Raw genomic sequence first — 10232 nt, forward strand, 5'->3', positions numbered from 1 at the left:
ACTCCCTCTCCGTGCCGCCCTTAATAGGCGCTCGCAAACAGCACCTGTGCCGACAGGTACAGCGCATGAGCCCAGGGGCGCCGGCAAAACGGGTTGAGCAGAAATCTTAAACACGTGGGGCAGGCGCCGTCAAAGAATGCGTAGAGAAGGCACATTGCACATCCTGCATACATCTGTGTGCGCGTGTGTGTGTACAGTAGATTAGCAGATAGTCATTAATGTGCGCACACACACACACACACAATCATTCATGGTGTGAACACGCACAAAGATCCCCCGTATAGCCTTTGACAGACTGTTGGGGCAAGTGCTGTTTTTGACGAGCGCTGATGAAGGCCGGCACGGCACACTAAGGGGTGGAGGGACAACACTAAGCCCGATCACCTTTGTCTTCCCAGTGGCGATGTTTAAACATCACACACATATGAGGCTGAGTCGACCCAAGGGAGGCCCAGGACCGGTTCAGATAATCATCACAGTTCTTGACCGTGAGCGAGAATCTAACTCGGGCACCCAGGTTCGTAGCGCAGCGCGCTAACCACTGCGCCACCGATCTTAATTCACACACGAGACAGGCATGGGCACAGATAGCATCGTCCGAGTGGACACACACGGAGAGACACATGGAAACGCTTCTACACTCGCACGCAGCAGAACACCTACACACGGACACGCACAGATGCGCGCGCACACAAACGCGTATACACAGATGCAATCGCGCACACGGACAAACCACCCTTAGCTGGGCATGTTTTTATTTAACGTATCAACATATTTTTACCTGCAGCCCACCGCATCAGATCTCAGAGGCTAAGCAGCCGCTAAGCCCGGGTTGGTACGCGGGAGCAGACGCTGCCCCCCGTGCAAACACCGCTAGCGCTGTAGGCACGGGCCCTGCCGTGGCCAGCTTACGGCAGTACAATAATGGATTGTTGAATCCATCAGTGCAGAGCTCTTGAGTGTTACCCCCCCCCGTCCCTCTGCACACCCCCCCACCCCTCCCCCTTCGTCTCGTACGCCCGGAAGGTGTTCTCCGCGGTTGTCCACCGGGCTCCTCCCGCGCGGCACCAAAACGCTCGCGATGCACGAGGCCGAGGACCCCGATGCGGCAGGAGCCGTCCTCGACGAGGGGACCTTGGGACTCGCGAGGCTCGCTCAGAAGTGAACTCTCGTCTTGCCGTGTCGTGGCGACAACAGCTGCAGCAGCAGTAGCGTGGTACGGGATAACTCGATGCCACTGTCGAGGCCTGCTGCTGCTGCTGCTACTACGAGAGGGCTTCAGCAGACAGAGAGATAATTGGTTCTTTCTATCTGGCAACAAAACTGACACCTTTTTTTGAGTTGTGCGCCTTTTGGCGTCATCTGGTCCAACCCATATGAGACTAGGCTCTAAGGAAAGCTGTCTCGGGTGTGGATCAATCAACTTTAAGGACAGTGCACATTATCAGAGTTATGTTCTTTTGTTTGTATTATGACTGCAGGTATTGCGGTCTATGCAAACATGACTCCTTGTAAAAAAAGGTGTCAGTTTTGTTGCCAGATAGAAGGGTAAAGAACCAATTATCATATTTTTACTGGCAAATGAGGTTCCCATAGTGCAGACAGAGAGAGTCCGTGTCGTGTCGCTCTTCCTCAACCTCCTCCGTCGAAGGAGCGCAGCCCGCAGTGGGTTCGCTGTGTGGTCCATAGCTTGTGCAGCATGGCCACAGTCTCACTGCTGTGGCCTGTCTTGAGTTAATCTCTATTTATCTAGATGGGTCACTATGTATACGAGTCTGTGTATCTCTATGTGTCTCCATGTATCTCGATGGGTCACTGAGTCTCTATGTGTCTGTGTGTCTATGGGTTACTAAATTGAAAACTTATTTCTTCAGAACAACTTTTTGTGTTTAGTTTGTTGTCCTTCCCCGCACCTCCGATTAGCCCGGTTGGTTACGTACGGTGCAAAAGAAGTTCAACAGACACGTACATCCATCTTTACACACCGCACCAGGTACTCAGTAGAGGCTCAATCCACCTCGGAAAGGCCATGCACACGCACACCCCCCTCACCGTGATGCCAGGACCACGTCAGATTCCGCTCTCTCTGGGTTTGTCGCCGAGGGCGGCCGTGGCAGCGGTCTCGCCGACTTGCACGTCACAGGTTTGACGCGAGACGCGAGACGCGTGCGGCCTTGCCAGCGAGTAATGGACGCTGATCGTCCAACTGACCAAACTACGGAGCAGTCGGTGCGCACTGGGATAAGGGACGCGGCACGGACGGAGTATTCGGTTTCCCGGCTACGGCGAACATCAGAGCGGCTCTCGCAGGCACCAGAGCCGCCGAGCTGGTGCCCCCGCACCGCCACCTCCCGCCCGACCGCGCACTGACCAGCGTGGCGAGAGGCACGGTGGAACAACGAGCGTGACAGACGTGGCGTGGCGGGAGCCTTCATCCAGCAGTGCATCCACCCAGGGGCTGTGAATTAATATAATCAGGCAAAGGTAAAGGCGCAGAGCTGCAATTCGTTGCTCACGCCGCTGCTGGCGGGAAGGGGGCATCCTCCGCGAGCGCGAACTATTCGAGGGTGCATTGGCCTACTCTTCCACGTTAGATCACCACCGCTCGATCTCCCGTGCCTCGTCGGGAGCTCGAGTTCTCCAGACTGTAGGTCTCAGGGTGCTGTCCATTATTCTACGGAAACTCAGTTTGACATTATAAAAATCACACTCATACACTCACACTGACTCACTCGCATACACACCCCTACGCTTACTCACAAGACAAAATATCCCCCCACCCCACGTATAGCCTTCACAGACTGTTTGGGGCAAGTGCTCTTCGCAAGTAGCACCGATGAAGGCCGGAACGCCACACGAGGGTGGCCAGCACCACGCCCAGCCGCCTTTGCCTCCCCAGAGACGATGTTCACGCACCGCACCAGGTACAATACTCATTTGAGGCCGAATCTACGTAGGGAAGGCCCAGGACTGGTTCGGATAATCGGGTCCCTGAATTCTTAGCACAGCGCGCTCACCGCTGCGCCACCGCCCCGCACACTCACTCACTCGTATTTTTATTCTTTGGCTGATTAACAGAGAACGCGCTGCCACTCTGGGCGGGCGGGGTGGGTGACATCTTCGTCAGGATAATGTGGATGTGGTCGGCAATGTGTGTGTGTGTGCGCGTGTGTGTAAAATGCATTGCGGGTAAGCAATGTGTGTGTGTGTGCGCGTGTGTGTAAAATGCATTGCGGGTAAGCAATGTGTGTGTGTGATGAGTTATGTTTAGCACAAACAGAAGAATGTGCAGCTGAGTGGACCAGCGCTGTCACGATCGGCCTCTGTGGAGGAGGCTCGTGAAGGACGCTACTGGGCAGTTGGAGGCAGTCGCCCTCCAACAACAACGGAGGGCGGTGGAGCGACGCTCACAACAACGAGTGAAGCGCCGGGCGGATAAAACGCAGCAAATTGACACAGTGAGACGCACAGGCGGTGCATCTGCCGGTCACCTCAGTCAATCAACCCATGGCACCTGGGTCTGTCCCGTGGTCTTCAACCAGCGAGCATTCGAGACTTCACGTGCCCTCAAAGTGCACCTAGCCTGGCACAAGCGCCGGTGGTGCCGTCACCACGGACGGCGGTGGCTGTTGTTGTTTAGACCAAGGGTGTCGCTACCTTCGCCGCAGCAGTTGGGGCAGCGTGCAGATTGTTTTACTCAAATGCTGAATCTAAGAACCACACAATGACAAGCGGCCAGCGACAAACAGCACTGTGATCCACGGTGCAATCGGCAACGTGAGTTAATGATTGCGTTTGCTGCACTGAGCGAGCGAGTTTATTGCTGTTGAGAGATGGGGAGGGATGGTGATGATGATGGTGATGGGAGGAGGTAGTTCCGGAGTGGAGCAGTGAGAGGAATAAATCAGAGAGTGAAGTGGGGTGACCTGCAGTGAGGTGTGAGAGTGTGTATATGTTGGACTTCTTTCGCACCGTACGTAGCCAACCATGCTAATCGGAGGTGGGTGTGTGAGTGTGTGTTCTGTATGAGTGAGTGCGAGTGCGTGTGGGTGAGTGAGGAGTCAATGAATAAGTGAATGACAGTGTGATTGTTAGTGAGTTCGTGACAGTGTGAATACATGAGTGGCATTGAGTGAGTGACAGTGAGTGAGTCTGAGTGGCAGTGTGAGTGCGTGACAGTGTGTGAGTGTAGAGTGAGTGACTGAGTGAATGGCAGTGTGAGTGAGTGAAGAGTGAGTGACAGTGTCAGTGAGTGACTGTGTGAGTGACTGTGAGTGACTGAATGACTGTGTGAGTGACTGAGTGACTGTGAAAGTGACTGTGTGCGTGACTGACTGAGTAACTGAGTGACTGACTGAGTGACTGAGTGACTGAGCGAGTGACTGAGCGAGTGACTGAGCGAGTGACTGAGCGAGTGACTGAGCGAGTGACTGAGCGAGTGACTGTGTGAGTGACTGAGTGACTGAGCGAGTGACTATGTGAGTGAGTGACTGTGTGAGTGACTGAGTGTGTGAGTGAGTGACTGAGTGACTGTGTGAGTGACTGAGTGACTGTGTGAGTGACTGTGTGACTGAGTGACTGTGTGACTGTGTGAGTGACTGTGAGTGACTGTGAGTGTAGCAGCAGCTGATTGCGCCCGACCGCAGAGCCAACACACACACTACAGTACAGTCCACAATACTGTACACAATCTCGACACGATCTGGACACAGCACTAAAAAGTCCAAACTGGGACCCGGGAAACACCGCGTGGATGGCATCCACAACAAAACCCCAGAGCAGGAACCAAACCCAGACCAAGAGGTCAAACCGGGGTGGGATTAAACAAAATCCCCAACTCACATACAAAACGCACAGGGGGGGCTACAGAGAGGCGAGAGACGCCGCGTGGCCGATCCTACTTGCTGTACTTCCTTCCTCGCGCGCTGCAGCCCGGCCGGCAAGCGGCGGCAGCAGCAGCAGCAGCCTGCCACGTGGAGGAGCCAGCGGAGCCGCACCGCCGCCTCGGTTCGACTCCAGGAGCTCGCGTCGGGGGTGCAGTGGGGGCAGTGGGGGCCGGCTGGGGGGCAGCTGGGGGGCAGCTGGGGGGCAGTGGGGGCCGGCTGGGGGGCAGCTGGGGGGCAGCTGGGGGGCAGTGGGGGCCGGCTGGGGGGCAGCGCCCTGGGGGGGGGGGGCGGCGGTGCCGCTGGGGAGGGGTGGAGGGGGTAAAGGTCTCTTGTGCGATTGCTTCATTATTTAGTTACTCGGTGATATAAACAGCTGTCTGTCTCTCTCGTCTTCCGCGTGTGTATTTAAGGCTATAAACGTGGGGATCTTCGTCTCTGTGCATATTTTCAATGTGGTTAATCCGCGCCGGTTTTAAACATTCAGGCTGGCCCTGCCCACGACCCATCATGGGTTTAACGGGACCGGATTGCAGTTGAGAGGAGATGTGGACACAGTCCCCCATCGGTGAGCTACTTCTGCAAGCGTGGCTGCCTTGGCTGGTTTCATGTAGCCACCGCATGCCCAGCCACCGCATGGCCAAGCAGCTTCTCTTCAGCCGGATCGAGAGGGATAGACGGGCACGGCACGGCCTAAAAACAGAGATGGAGCTGATGCGGTTACAGAAGGATGTGGGGGAGCTGATCGGACTTGCCGATAACTGGTGCCAGCGGTGTCAAGATCGGCCTCTGTGGAGGAGGCTCGTGAAGGACGCTGCTACTGGGCAGTTGGAGGCAGTCGCCCTCCAGCAACAACGGAGGGCAGAGGAGCGACGCTCACAACAACGAGCGGAGCGCCGGGCGGCTAAAGCGCAGAGAGTTGGCACAGTAGGGGGCACAGGTGGTGCATCGGCCAGTCATCTCAGGCAGTCGACCCGTGGCACCTGGGTCCATTCCGTGACCTCCTGCCAGCGGGCGTTCGACACTTCACGTGGCCTCAAAGTGCACCTAGCCTGGCACGAGCGCCGTGGTGACGTCACCGCCACCAAGGTGGTTATTGTCGTGGGAGTGGGGGCGGTTATCGCGCTGCTCGACGAACCTGGCATTCACCTGAGCTCCATTTGCGCTCACGGCCAACCAACACAAGCTTCCCCTTGGTCGACTCAACCTCAAATGAGGACTTGGTTGCAGTGTGTAAAATTCACCACGAGGGAGACAAAGGTGGCCGGGTGTGGTGGTGGCCACCCACCGCCCCCCTTGTGTGCCGTTCCGGCCTCCATAGGTGCTCGCTAACAGCACTTGCCCAAACAGTCTGTTTAGGCTACACGGGGGATCTTTGTCTTTGACACGCAAATAGGACATCGCGAACTGGCGTAACGACGTCTCGCGCGGTGCTGAAAAAGGAAACGACGCACCAACGATAGAAAACCAGATTTTCTGTTCCTAACAAATGTAATAACAATATATAAACACACACACACGTCATGTAGACTTATTTACCCATGAAATAACTTTCTCAAGAGTGGGCCTGCCTCAGCCGCCATACACACTGGGCTTTTATTTTAAGATGTTTTCAGCCAATTAATGAGTTGTTTATTAGACATGCGGAGGGAACCCGGAGCACCCGGAGAAACCCCGCAGGTGCGAGCGAGGGGGCAACACTCTATCCCCGTATAGATGTAAATGGATGGCGAATTAGTCCGCTTGCTGCACCGCCTTGTCCTGGCGAACAAAGGGTATACGGCATCTCCTCGAAGCCCACGGGACGGGAGTTTCACAACATGATCCGCCAACCCTCGGAGCTCCTGCCTCCACGGGGCTGGATTAGAGGCAGCAGTCACGCCTAGCAACCACTGTCCGGCAGCAGGAGTTGCTTGCAACCTCGGAGATGCAACGAGATCCCAGGAAGAGACACTCGGAGAGATATCCCAGTGCAAATGATTCAATCTGCAGGTACCTTGCCTGAAAATTACTCAATTGGGATCACACGGCAGCAGCAGCAACAGCAGCAACAGCAGCAACATCGCCCCCCATCCCACTACTGTGAAAACTCGGCAGGACCCTCCGGAAAAGGAGTCTTAAGACTCCATAGCTGTCAACCCATACGGTTTAGCCGTATTCTTGTACAGGGAAATTGAGTTTCCAGGTCCATACAGCGCACAGCCGTTTCAATGCGGGCAAACATAAATGTGTCTCTTTGTTTGTGTTTCTCCCTTGTGATGGGACTTTGTAGGATGAACGTTGAGATTTGTAAGGGCACGGGTTGACCGATGAGGTCTGAATTGGTCTGTAATGAGGTTGGGCACTGGTAAGGGGTTGACAGGTATGAGACTCGGTGAGGCTTTCCCTGGGTAAACTCGCGGATTTATAATATTGTTTTAATTATCGATGTTTATCGTTGTTGTTGTTATTATGATGATGATGATGATGTAACCGGGACGTGTAAAGTCACGGAAGGACCAACAGATTTTCGAGGACGATTCCGTGGAAACCAGGGACAGGTGGCAACACGAGCCAAGGGGTCACGTTACGATCACGCGCGCGGTGGCTGAATATACACACAGCATTGAACAAGGCGATTCACATCGGCAATGTTGTTTTGAAGACTGCCATTCACGCTGACATTATTGTTATGACCAATGTGATTCACATTGGCATTATTGTTCTGAACAATACGATTCACACTTTCATTGTTGTTCTGAACAATGTGATTCACATCGGCACTATTGTGTTTTTACAATGTGATTCACACTGACATTGAAAAAGAGCTGCATAGCTCATTGATTCCTCCAGTCTAAATAACGATTCGGATTATTGTTGTGAACAACATCATTCACTCTTTCATTGTGGCTCTGAACAAAGAGATTGACTGTTACGACTGTTCTGGACAATTTTACTCAAACTGGCGTTGTTAACAATGTGATTCACACCGGCATTGTTTTATTAACAAAGACTTTACGGTCATGGGTGTTCTGATCAATGTGATTTCACACTGGCATTGTTTTTCTGAACAAAATAATTTACTGACATTTTGTTCTAAAGAATGTGATTCAAACTCGTTATTGTTCTTAACAAAGCGATTCACTGTCATTGTTTCAAACAATGCAATTCGCATTGCCATTATTGTTCTGAACAAAGTGATTCCCACCGTCACTGTGTTCTGCACAATGCTTCCCCTGTGATATTGTTGTTGTTCTGAACAAATTGAATAATTCACACGGTCATGATGTTCTGAACAATTTCATTTGCACACACAAACTTCTCACACACCAGATTCACACACACGCCCCACTCACCACACAAACTGCTCACACCCACCACACAAACCAAACACACCACTCACTCCCCCCCAACACTAACACTCCTCACACACACCATTAACACACACAGCCATGCCAACTCACACTCGACCCACGTACACCCACTGACCCACTCACCCACAACGCACTCTCCCACACAACACCCACTCACCCTACTCGACTCACTCCACTCATACCCACCCAATCACCATTACACACACACACCGGTCCTTACCAGCTCACACACGGGTTCCCATCAGCATGGCCCTCTCCTCTTCGTCCTCGCCTACTGTGGCAGTCCGGGGACTCCGGTACCGGTCCAAGACCCCCGACAATCTGGTGGGACCGCGAACACCGTCGCAGTCCCCACGTCCGCTCAAGAGGATTTCCTCCCGCAATTGAGCCCGGCTTGGGTCCCCACGCGGTGGCGACCCCCGATGGGCCATACCAAGTGTCCCGCTCACGTGAGGGGGGTGGGAGGCGGAGATTGTTTCTACCGGACCCGGTTTAAAATCCCCCAGGTTCAATACAGTTCCCGATAATTTCAATATAATTAATCGATATTATATATTGGTTTTAATCACGTGAATGAATGCTGTGTTAAATTAATTTTAGTTCGGAAAAGAAAGTTGTTGAAATGGGTGCAAGATCCGGGTTGTTAATCATTAACTTCCTACTCCGAGATCCCTCCTCCCTCTCTCCCCTTCCGTGGTGTGTAGTGGTATAGTCCATGTAAATTGCTTTTAAGCCATTTCCATTGACTTCAATTGACATAATGAGCACAACTTTGTCCTCTGTCCAGAATCTGTATTTAGTCTGCAGGAGGAATCCCATGAGCTATGAAGCGCTTTTTCGCCTATGTCCAGCATGGGCGGGTCAGCAAGTCACAACAGCAAATTATACAGAAACACCAGAGGAGTGCAAAATAGAGAAAATGATAACCGAGTCACTAAATCTTAATCATTAATGAATGTATTATGGGCCGTCCATAAATGACGTCACGCGATTTATGGAATATTTTTTACCCCCCCCCTCGTTACAAAAAGTCAGACCCCCCCTCCTCCTCAAATATGACGTCACAAAGCTCTGCCCCCCCCCCCCCCAATAAAACATGCTTCAAATCGCTTTAAACTATTGTCATTGTAGTGCGTATTTAATGTGGCGCTGCACTCTGATGTTGTAGGAGAAAACATTTATTAAAAAGTCCGTTTAATTAAGTAGAACGTGTTGTCTATATTTATTTAAAGTTGCGCATTTTGATGTGACGTCACATTTCTCCCCCCCCCCCTCGTCACACATCTTCACAAATGTCTTACCCCCCAACCCCCCCCCTAAGTGCGTGACGTCATTATATGGACGGCCCCTTGTACCCAACGTTGGTTCAGCGTTGACCCAACGTTGCCATGTGATTCGAAACGTTGGCCCAAAGCTGCCCCACGTCCCATGTACGCTGGGCTTCAGGCTTGTAACACCTGGTCCTGGATCACCAGACGTTCATGCAAGAGCAAACTACAAACTCGGGATCGTGAGTTCGATTCCTGGCCACGGCTACCATCAGTGGTGTGAGACCTGGGCCTTTCCAACTCCATCAACCCGCACTGAACCAGCGTGGTGAAGTATGGTCAAACAACCCCCCCCCCCCCTGCCCTCTATCGGGTCTCTCGTGCCCCCTGGTCTCTCTGGGCAGTGGTCTCACTGACCAGTACCGAACTCTCCCCACATTATGAGACGTTCGGAAAGTAAGACGCACCCAAGACGCTGTGCACGGGGTCAATAAAACCGCACGGACGGAGGTGCTCACACGCACACATACCGGATTGTAAGACGCACCCCAACGTTCTCTCACAAAATACGGCAACACACACGTGTGTACATGTGTGTGTGTGTGTACATGTGTGTGCTGGGGTCTCCTCGTGTCTCCGTGTCTCATTCCACGTCTCCCCCGCCCCCCACCCAAGCCGCCCCCGTGTCTCACTCACTCACTCAGTCACTCTCTGTCTCTCTCCGACTC

The 10232-nt window shown here is 53.1% G+C and overlaps 1 protein-coding gene across 5 annotated transcripts in view; it reads right to left on the bottom strand.

Moving 5' to 3' along the window:
- Positions 1 to 9162, bottom strand: part of LOC144734859 (uncharacterized) — a 32525-nt gene extending 23363 nt beyond the window's left edge. For 2 of the 5 annotated variants that reach the window (XM_078617281.1, XM_078617277.1), the window contains exons 1-2: positions 8457 to 9161; positions 1 to 44 (exon numbers count right to left, since the gene is read on the bottom strand). The exon at positions 1 to 44 is cut by the window's left edge and continues 58 nt beyond it. The gene's annotated coding sequence lies outside the window, so the exon portion shown is untranslated. Of the gene's footprint in view, positions 45 to 2371; positions 2459 to 3491; positions 3656 to 8456 lie in introns of those variants that run through there. The other 3 variants (XM_078617278.1, XM_078617279.1, XM_078617280.1) reach the window with 3 other exon arrangements.
- Positions 9163 to 10232: the final 1070 nt, after the last annotated feature.

Source organism: Lampetra planeri, chromosome 53 (genome assembly GCF_965212315.1).
Source record: "Lampetra planeri chromosome 53, kcLamPlan1.2.h2, whole genome shotgun sequence".
In the NCBI taxonomy this organism is placed as follows: domain Eukaryota; kingdom Metazoa; phylum Chordata; class Hyperoartia; order Petromyzontiformes; family Petromyzontidae; genus Lampetra; species Lampetra planeri.